The sequence below is a fragment of the Formica exsecta genome, unplaced genomic scaffold, assembly GCF_003651465.1.
Source record: "Formica exsecta isolate Colony F162 unplaced genomic scaffold, ASM365146v1 scaffold1055, whole genome shotgun sequence".
Lineage (NCBI taxonomy): Eukaryota > Metazoa > Arthropoda > Insecta > Hymenoptera > Formicidae > Formica > Formica exsecta.
The window spans coordinates 7,207-18,858 of record NW_021848395.1 but is presented as its reverse complement, the minus strand read 5'-3'; positions in this window follow the sequence as shown (position 1 = coordinate 18,858).

Sequence of the window (11,652 nt, the reverse complement as noted above, 5' to 3'; positions counted from 1 at the left end):
GCTTTGAACGGCTATCGAACGGCTATTGAACGGCTATGAACGACTATTGAACGGCTATAAACGACTATTGAACGATTATTGAACGACAAAACAATTATTTATACACCATTCAAATATTTAAAATCTATGCTCATGTACTGAAATGTAACACCTGTATTCTGATAAGGTGGTTGACGCGTACTGAAATTTAATACTCGCATACTGGGATAAGAAAGAGGAAAAGGGAAGAATAAAAGAGAATAAAAATATATTTTAACAATAGTTTATTCTAAATAATGTTTGGGTGAATCTTTATTATGATTTATCCACCAATTAAATATCAAAATGATCTAACTATAATAATTGTATTTCCTTCTTTATATGGCATTGGTTTTTATTATTTGTTATATTCCTAAACGGTTCGATTTACAATTTGCACTGCATCACATAACTCTATTCGTTTTCGTTTAGTATCTTTATTTAACTGCGTTAATCGATCAATTAATTCTCTAAGTTTATTATCTGATTTTTGACGCTGATCATAGCCTAACAGTATTTTACTCGCCGTAGTATTGATTGATTTATGCAATGTATTGTTAATAACAAATTATACATTGCCTAATACGTTTTTCTAATTTTCGGTCTTATAGCCTATTTTCAACAAGATTTTAACGTTCCGCTTTCGCGAGGCGGAGACGGACAGCTCGGTCGGGACCCTGGGCTCGTGAAAAGGGTATCGAGACACGAATGAGAATATATTTGTTTAATAAAATATAATTTATTGTCTGTTTAGATGTGTGTTGTATAGCGAGAGCGTGTATGTATAAGATGTGCGCGTGGGCGCGTGAGTGTATATGCGTATGTGATCGCGAGAATGTATAGTACAATTATGTGAGCGCGAGAATGTATAATATAAGGATGTGAGCGCGCGAATGTAGAGTGTAAGCGGGTGAGCGTGTGAATGTACAATACAAGTAAGCGAGTGCGTGAAAGTATACGGGGGTGTGATTATATCATGCGGGGACGGCGGTGCATCCAATGCACCGTGATTATTCGCAGCGCGGTTCGCGATTTCGGATATATGGTCGAGTATCGGTTAGATCGCGTCTCGTTAATTGTCGAGTGGCAATTTCGGCCGCGTCGGTGGGCGGTCCTTTGACGCGTATATCGATCCCGTGCGTCGATCGGTGTCGCGGCAGGGATGCGGGTCGTTCCTCGGCGCGGGACTTACCGCTCCGTAATAATGACGCGTTGGGCTCGCTTATGGCGGTCGACAACAGGTCTGTCGATGTGTGCAACTGTTAGATTTTGTCGCGTATCTGGATCGCGGGTGCGGAATCGGAAATGTATCGGCCGACGGGTACTCCCGTCCGTGGTAGAGAACTCCCTGCCACGAGAATAATGCTGTTACACGCAGGCGGTCGGAAAAGTCGCGAGGGGCCGAGAACTCCCGGCGGGGTCGAGCACGCCCGATCCCGCGTACCTCTAATTCGTGGTGGTGCAAGGATTGCTCTCAGAGATGCCGCAAACTCTCGGCGGAGACTGAGTACTCCTAACCCCGTTGTTCTTTCTCGTATGAGCGTTCTAAGGCTCTTGGAATTGCTCAGGCGTCTTACTGACTCTGGCGGATCGTAGGATCTGGTCTCGATAAACGAAAACGCGCTCTATTTATACTGGTTTTCGGTGCGCGCGTTTGCGTAATTCGTCTATTGTTCTAACGGTACATTGTTTGTCGTCGAACCGGCGCGCGCGACTCGGGTATATTCGGTAACGGTCGGGCGGTTACCCGAGCGCGTCGCCGATTCTCGGTTTCGCGCGCCTAACGGCGGTTAGATGTTTACGCGTTCTGTTTATCGTTTAAAAATGGCCGCTCAGCGCCTGCGCATTTTGCCCGACCGGTGTTCGTCGGACGGCGGACTTCCGGCGGATCGGCGGCCGGGTAACGGTGGAGGGCATTAATTACCATCGAAATATTGGAAAACGTTATTAGTAATTTTTATCATCGATTGGCTCACTGTCAAACTGTACAAGGTCAACAGTTTGAACATTTATTGTAAACGCACACACTTACTCATTCACGCATTCATTTACTCGCTCGCTCGCTCGATCATTCGCTCACTCACACACTCACACACACATTGTAAACGCACTCACTTACTCACTCACTACTCACTTACTAACTTATTTACTCATTCTTTCACTCGCTCGCTCACTCTCTCACACACACACACACATTGTAAACGCACTCACTTACTCACTCACTACTCACTTACTAACTTATTTACTCATTCATTCACTCGCTCGCTCACTCACACACTCACACACACACTCACTCACTTACTCATTCCTTTATTTATTTACTCACTCACTCACTCCTTTCCTCCCTCCCTCCCTCACTCACTAACTTACTCGCTCGCTCGCTCAATTATTTACACACGTGCGTTTAAACACAAACACACACACACACACACGCGCGAGCGCGCGCGCACGCACACGCACACACACGCACGTACACGAGATGTAAATCCGACCGAGTAACCTCCACGCGATACATCTTGGATTACACTAATGCCGGCGGTACTTAAACTATGAGGACTCATAACTCAGAAAGTTTTCATCGAAAAAGGATTTGTAATAAGTGTTTTGAAAACATCTCAACATCAGCTATAAAAATATGCAATAAAAAATAAGGAATTCCATTTAAAAAATTTAATTTGACCTTGATCTGACCTTGGCAACGCCATCCAAAGTCAAACAGCTATTACCGTTGAATGCGTCTTTTTAAGCCTTACAACTTTTGTCTAAAATATTTTTCTCTAAAATGCGACGTTTACGAGATATTTGAGTGTATCCAGACTTTCGATACACCCCGTATAATGTCATCTATTCCGCCAAATAAGGTAGGCAGTAGGCATTTAATTGGGTATTTAAATAGTGTGAGAGAGAACGAAAGAGTAGAAAAAAAGAGTAAGTGAGAGAGAAATTTAGATAGCGTTACTGGCCAACTTACTTATTTCGCGCATGCGCACTCCGTTTTGGCCAACACAAAATCGGGAGAGTTGCGCTACTGTATATACTGTGCTTTTAGTCTATATAGTGTAGTATTAACTCTTTTTACGCAGCTAACCACATGTTCATTCCAATTCACCGTATTTGTAATGATTGTGTTCCAGGTATTTAATTGATTTAGAAAAAGAAATGATCCCATTGCCAACTTGTATACCGTATGTGTTTTCAATCTGCATAGCATTGAGATATCGTGAACTACCGACTACCATGCTTTAGTTTTCACATTATTTAGTAACAGATCATTCGATTCTGTCCAGGATTTTATGGCCTTGATTTCGACATTCATGACATTGAGACATTTACTTATATTATTCAGCGCAGGTATATTAGAAAGTCATCCGCATAGAAATTGTACTTGCACAGGCTAATTATTTTATTAAAATCACTCAAATATAAGCTAAATAATAGCGGTTCCAGTACCGATCGCTGTAGTACTCCGAATTTTTTCACGAGGAAATGCATCCATCGATGTTTTGAACGGCTTGTTTCCTATTCTTGAGATAATTCCGAAACCAATGGATGACAGATTTGGAGAATTTGAGTTTTTTAAGCTCACACTACGCTTGTTATGACATACTCGATCAAATGCCTTAGAGAAATCAAAAAGTACTATGACTGTCACCATTCTCTTCTATCGACCGTCTCATGTCGTCAATAACTCGAAGAATAGCAGTCTGTGCATTGAAACCCTTGCGATAGTTGTCAAACAAGTCGTTTGCCTCCAAATACTCCGTAACCTGATCGAAAATTATTCTTTCAAGTGTCTTAGGTAGTGTACAAAGTAAAGATATTGGTCTGAAGTCCGTGACGGAATTAGGAAGCTTGATTTTGGGAAGTGGTTTCACCAAGCTGATTTTCATTACTAAGGATATAGTGAGCTTTGCAGCCTATAATTAAACAACCAGAGCAGGTAAGGGAGTAAGGATGGGATTGCCAGTTTGAGACATTTTGTCGAGATATTGTCACACCCATAGATTCAGGCTTTCCTTTGTTGATTGTCTCTGTAAGAACAATGATATCAGTTAAAAAAAATTCAGTATAATCAAACTGCCTGGAGTCGCAGATTTGTGAGTTATTTCCTGGACTCCCAGATTGTGCTTCAGGATCAGACGGAGGAGACAAAATGAATTCAGAGTTTAACTCATCCAGATCGAAATTATCCAGATTGCTCCCAGCAACGGAACTCACCAGCTTAAGGCGCTTCAATTCTCTTCATGTAGAGGCGACTCCTCGCTTACCGTTGAAAACGGTCTGCTGATAGCTCTTTTTCGCTTTCTTGATATAAGACTGTACCTCGTTTTTCAGTTTTTTGAAAACACCGTGGAGTAGTAATGGGCGATGTAAATAAAAATAATCGATTATTAAATAATATTCTTTAGATAATCGATTATTTCGCAACAGAATTAAATAACAATCGATTAATTTGCAAAAACATCGAAAAAAATCGATTATTATTTAATCAAAAAAATTTAAAGATCTTCTAATAAACTTAAATTAAGATGGGAGTCAATAATCGACTGAATTTCCTCGATGTCACCATTATTACCAATGATGGTGTGGTCGAGTTTGACTGAATTCACAAACCTACATTTTCAGGGAGATATCTCAACTTTGAATCACAACACCCATTTTGTCATAAAAAAGGCACGATCATTAGTCTTGTGGACAGAGCCTTTCATTTGTCTCATCCAAGATATCATAAGAAAAACTTTGAGTTCGTAATCAACACCCTATTGGAAAACGGATATCCGTTGACTTTGATTTTTAATGTAATTAACGAGCGCTTGAAGAAACTTTTTTTAAAAAATCATGATAATCATTTTAACTCTTATAACAATGACACAAACAATAACGAAACAAATAATGACGATAAATGTTCCTATTTTAATATTCCATACGTATCGCAGATACTGGTATCGCAGATCAATTTAAACTTGTGACAAAAAACTCAAACATTAAACTTTCATACACAGGGATTAATAATCTTAAACGTTTTATAAAAGTACATAAGGATAAACTAGTCACAGAATCACATAACAATGTAGTGTATAAAATATCCTGTAAAGACTGCGATGCATCGTACGTTGGACAGACTTGCAAATTTTTAAAAAGCAGAATTAACGAACATTACCGCCATATATACCGTAATACACAACAACATTCGATGATTACGGATCATAGACAATTAGGCCACGAATTTAATTGGACTAAAATTAATATCTTGGATGACGAACCGATTTTAGGGAAAAGATATCTGAAATGATTTATATCAAACGCCAAAAGAACACTTTAAATGTACAAAACGATACAGATCAATTAGACAAAAAATATTTTCCAATAATAGACAACATGGAAAAAATTTAAGTTTCTACGATATTATGTTTATTGTCTATACTTCGATCGTTAACCTTGTGCCTTGAAAAATCACACGTTAGTAATATCGTCACTGTTGACAAGTGCGGCTCGCTCGACATTATTCTTATTTGTTTAAGTACGTACGTTCACTTCTATATTCCTTTTATATTGATATCTTATTATTTATAATTTTGTTACACAGTTACTGAAGATGGTCCTAATTTTGGACCGAAACGTTTAATAAACATAATTCACATACACGGAATTATACAATTTGGCGCCCCACGCCCAGCGCATCGGCTCTCAGTTGCCCGTTTCATCATTTACTCGTTGATATTATTTTATATTTAGAGCCTACTATACTAAGCTATTTTTTAAATTAAGATCTAACAGTGATCTAATGATAGTTCCCAGCTAAACGATTCTTATGAACCCTACAATACAATTCACTTGGCTTTTTCTGTGGAGTGTTGGCGCAGCGGTACAAATTGTAGAAAGTACAGTGTTCTATGGCGAAAGAAAAGCGTTCAAATTTCAACAACCAGAGCGCTAGTTTTTCTAATTACAGAACGATTAATTCTTATTCGTGTTTTTATTTACTTGTTCGTAAAAAAATTGTAAATTTTTTTACGAACACATTTAAACCAATTAATGTACATCTGATAAGAAGATTGCCAATTTATCGCATTCTCTGGAGTATTGTTGCCTTGGGTGTGCGTCATTGTTACGTGTCCGGAATAAGTCTGAAATGTAAAGCAAAAAACAATTTGAATTCCATACATATTAGGAAATCAACATAATAAATACGTAATGAAAATATTTATAATTACGCAAATAAAGAAAACAGCCACACTGAATACATAACTATTGCATACAGATAATGCAGTGTAATAGTAAGGAGAAAGGATAAGAAGGGTGTATACTAAAAAATTGCCGATTTTAAATATACAACATAAACTCTATATAGAATATTTACTACAAGGAACGTTTTTTAACAATCGACATCCATCACATATAAAACTTAACATGCACAAAATTATAACAGGAAAATAGAAACGACGTAGTTATTTTTTTAGTCTAGTCCCCAATTCTTTTCACTAAGTGAACCCAGGAAGAGTAGACTATTCAATCGCTTTCCACTAAGTATGCTTCGTAAGTCTGACTTAATGATTCCAGCTTTTGAAAACAGGCGCTCAGAAGGTACCAAGGTCGTAACAATAGATAAATAACGCATTGCCACTGTAAAAAGTGTCGGATAGGCGGGTTTAAGCGTCTGCCAATGCTTAAATGGATCTTGATCTCGCGGAATGGATGGCTGGTTTAAATATTGCCGTAACTCAAGATTTATGCCACCAGGCTCATCAACAGATGGTGCGCATGAGTCGACTAAACTGTCATGAAAAGCCCACACATTGAATTCATTAGTTATGCTTTTAGTTCACGGTTCCAGATGGTCTACTGTATTTAATACCACGTTATTATTAGCAGCGACAGTCTTTAATTGGCGGTTAATGTACGACACGGCGACGGCAACAGCTCTTAGTGACTGGAAATGCATGCATTTATATCGCGGGTCCAGAATAGTTGACACTGCAAGTATTTGATACGACTCAATTTCTTTAAAACGTCGCTGGACTTCAGACAAGATGTTGTCTTTGAATGTATTGCCTTCAATAATGATAGCAACACAGTTTTTTATGGCTTCCATACAGTGAATTACAGGAATCACCAAACTACTAGTTGGATACGAGTCACCACTTATTTCGGTAGTAACAAATTCGACCGGACCTAAAATTCGTACAGTGTCTTCTAAAATATCGATTTCTTCGCGAGAAAGTGCTCTGGAAGCCGTTGAGCATGTTAAGAGCACAGGATAGATATAATATTTTAGTTCTAGAAAACGTTTTATTATGTAATAAGTTGAATTCCAACACGTTGGCACATCCTGCTTGAATTTCAATGCCGTACTATCAGTTTTACCATCACGTATCTGCAATCGTTTTAGTTCGTCAGATGCCACAACGATTCGTTTTGTCATAGTCACGATAGACTTTACCCTGGCGATAATTCCATCGATACGAGGAGTTAGTTTCATAGCATCTGGAACCAAGTGGAACAAAGTATGCGCAATGCAAGGCAGGTGCTTTGCAGCACCAAATCAGTCTGTGATTGCTCATATTGGCAGCGCTATCAGTGACGATAGCTGCGATACTTGCTACATCTATACCGAATGACTCTATTACGGATATTAATGTTTCTCTGACCTAATTGGCAGTATGACTCTGCATCAGCGGAAAACACCTATCGTCGTGTTTGACAAGACTAGTTCGTGTCGTAAATAATGAATTGTAACACCAAGGTAGCTTTGATTGCTCACATCCGTCCAAATATCACATGTTAATGTAAACGTAGAGCTGAGCTTTAGATTTTTTTTAAAACTCTCTTTCAAAATGTCGTACTTAGCATCAATCAGGCGGGTTATGGTTTTTCTGCTAGGAACGGTATACAGCGGGACCGCTGTATTCATGAGACGCTTAAAAGCCTTACTGTCCACGATGGATAACGGTAGATTTTCTGATGCAATCATGAACAGAATACAGTTCGTGAGTTTATTTGCTGAAGAACCTCCATCTATGAACAGAGAAAAAAGAAAATATTACATGGCGTGACTTGAATTTTATTTGGTTAGACTTTAAATATAATATCTTACTGACCCATAAAGGAATTATTTCATGAAAAAGATTCTGGGATTTTGGGATCTCTCGGTTTAACCTGCAAAAAAAAACAATTTTTAAATACAAACATCATAAATAACATTAATTTTAATATAAACATTCCTTTATATTATCATAAAAAAGTTACCGTAAGGAAATAATATATCATAAGAAAGGTGCAAAAGCTACAATAGTATCATAGAGGTGCAAGGAAATATTATTGTTCTAAATCACAGTAGTGTTATGGAATGAAAAAGTGTTTCTTTAATATCGTTCCAAAGTTCTCTAAACAATTGCTTCAAATTAAATTTTTTCAATCGCTTTGTAATAAAATTCCAAAGATAGAGTAATCTATGTTCATTAGACTATATATAAGATTTTTTTAACTGGCGCCTATCTTTAAATTTTGAGCCTTGGCGTAAGTGTGAAGTCGTTGCAGGAAGTTCACTTTGACACTCCGTGTCAGTATCTCTTTGGCATGTTATTGATTCATCAATATTGCTGTCTGATGAATTATCCATCAAAGGCATGCGTCGTCTTGGCGTTCTCAATGTAGAGTAAGAGATATTAGCAGGTGCTGTTCCTTTATTCAAATCATCCTCTTTCATTGTGTTTTCAGCATCTTCCATGCTCGATTGCTTCGGCAGCGTTGGTCCCATTGGCGATTTTGTTCCTGCGTCCATTTTGTATGCATTCTTGTAGAGTGAGTCTCGATTGCGCACATAACCGATCGGACACGACAATATTTCCCAATCGGACACAGACCCAATTGGACACAGGCTCGATCGGATACAGTCCCGATCGGACACAGGCTCGATTGGATACAGATCCGATTGGACACAGTTCCGATCGGACACATATAGTTGCAATCGGACACAGGCCCGATCGGACACAGGCCCAATCAGACACAGGCCCGGTCGGACACAGACCCGACTAGACACAAGCCCAATCGGACACAGGCTCAATCGGACACAGACCCGATTGGACACAGTTCCGATTGGACACAGTCCTCATCGCAAAGCTAGGTCCACCCTACAATTGTTGTGTGGATGGGAAAATGTATGCCTGGACACAGTGGGTCTAGACAAATAAGTTTGCGTTGAACCTCGTTTCGCGAGGAAAGTTGTAAACCTATGTGGAAACTTACTTCGCATGCTTCGCGTGGAAAGTTGTAAACCTATGTGGAACCTTACTACGCATTAAAAAGTATATGCGTGGAGACAGTATGTTCCGCCCCCCCTACGGGGGGGCTCCACTTCCGGAAGATGTAACCTAACTCAAACCTATATATTTCTGATATACTGTGTCCGATCGGGGCTGTGTCCGATCAGGATGGTGTCCGATTGCAACCATATGTGTCCGATCGGCCCTGTGTCCGAACGGGATGGTGTCCGATTGCAACCATATGTATCCGATCGGAACTGTGTCCGATTGGGTCTGTGTCCGATCGAGCCTGTGTCCGATTGGGACTGTATCCGATTGCAACAGTATGTGTCCGATCGGAACTGTCTCCAAATATTGTCGTGTCCGATCGGTAATGTGCGCAATCGGGACGATCCCTTCTTGTAATGGTTGTGCAAATTTGTTGTATTACCCTTATGTTTTAATACTTTTGTACAAAGTATACATCGAGCAGAGGTTGAGCTCTCTTTTATAAAATGTTTCCACACATCGCTCTTCGCTTTAACTTTCTTCGCTATTGTACTCATGACACTTATCTATAATCGAATTAAAAATGTCGTAATTATGATTTTGCAAAATTTGTTATATTTTACTCTCTCTAGCTATATATATTGGAACCGTTATTCCTTTAAATTAATTAATAATTATTTAATTATTCGGCGGGCGGCTTTTCGGTGCCCACGGCACACCTTCGGCGCGTTTTTCTAATATCGATTCTGCCGCTTCGAGAATCCGATTTTTCGCGAAAGAAACCGAGTTGGACGCCAGGTACGGCAGGCCGCACCACGTAAGATAATAGCGAACGCAACAAGGAAAATATAATAATAATGGCGGAACCGATAATTACCGCGACGGCCAAATACGCGGCCAGTCAGTAAACGCGAATTGGTAGAGGGGGAGATTCGGGAGAGAAACGGGAGAGATTGAGAGTCGAGAACACGGAAGCCAAAAAGAAAGCGTCCAATAGGTAAGATAAATAAGTAAGATACTCGGACGCACCGGTAATTACTTTACGCACGATCGTGAATCCGCTTTGTTACAATAAATATTTCCACGCCATATGGCTCGAAACGGTCCCTTAACGGGGCTCGCCGTGAGCCGATAAGCGTCTCGATAACAATAACGATGACCTTTGCGTCGGAAGGCGCAAGATATAATTCTAAAGACTCGCGGAAACTAACAGCGTTCTCAGAGATACCCAAAAAGTATTCTACACGATATTCGAGATTTATGTTTTCTCCTTGCTCTAACTTCGTAGAACACGTACAAGATATTTGCTAACAATACACGAAAAATACAAAAACTATCGAGGGCGACTGTGGTGTACGAGTAGCGTGACGCAATATTTTACGCGATCCGGAATATCGATCGCACGAACATAAAGATCCCGATAATTTACAATACGCAGTAATTAGAAATGCAAAACGTCGGAAGATCTAAGTCGTCTTATCTTCGAAATTCTGGTCGCACGCTTCCGGAGACCTATGTCCCGATCCGTGGCTCGCCGAACAGTGCCGAGCGAGAGTCCTGCAGGAGACACGCCGGCGAGATAAATCGCTATTATGCCATCTGTGGCGCTTTCGCGTTATGCAGGGCCGTCCTGCGGTCCTCGCGGTCCTTGTTGTCGTCACGGCCGTATTGGTGGGCCCATCGCCCCGTATTTTTCCAAATTATGCTGTCTTCTGGCTGAGAGGTACGGGCTTCCGGCCGCGTCCAATCGGCTCTCTTCCTATCTTGCAGAATAGATCCATGGATGAGAGTACTCTCGTCGCTTCGCCTTTGGGACTCCCTCGCTTCGTGCGGGTGGAGTGGCCGTCCCTTCGGCCGGATCCTTCTGGCCCTCCGCGCCTCTTTTCTGCCGTAAAAATATAAGATTAACGGCAGCGATGTTTATTTGCCATCAATTAAGTTTCGATATAATACAATAAAGCAATTACGACCTGGCGGCTCCTGCCATGTGGATGTCGCGGACTTCCGCTCTCGGCTACCTCTCTTCTCTCTTCTTCTGCTTCCGCCGGATGGGATCTCGCCGCTTAACCTTGTGCCGACAACTAACTCGCTTAATAAAGGAGTTATTATTGAGTAAAGTCTGGCCAATCAGCGCCGACCTTCAGCCGGGCGCACGTCGATGAGCCACGCGCTTGATAGTACGCGGCGGTGCACACTTCACGGTTCGCGGCTCACCGACGTACGCCCGGCTAAAGGTCGGCGCTGATTAGCCAAACTTTACCAATGTTGTGTCTAATTGGGTCTGTGTCCGATCGAGCCTGTGTCCGATCGGGACTGTGTCCGATCGAGCCTGTGTCCGATTGGGAAATATTGTCGTGTCCGATCGGTAATGTGCGCAATCGAA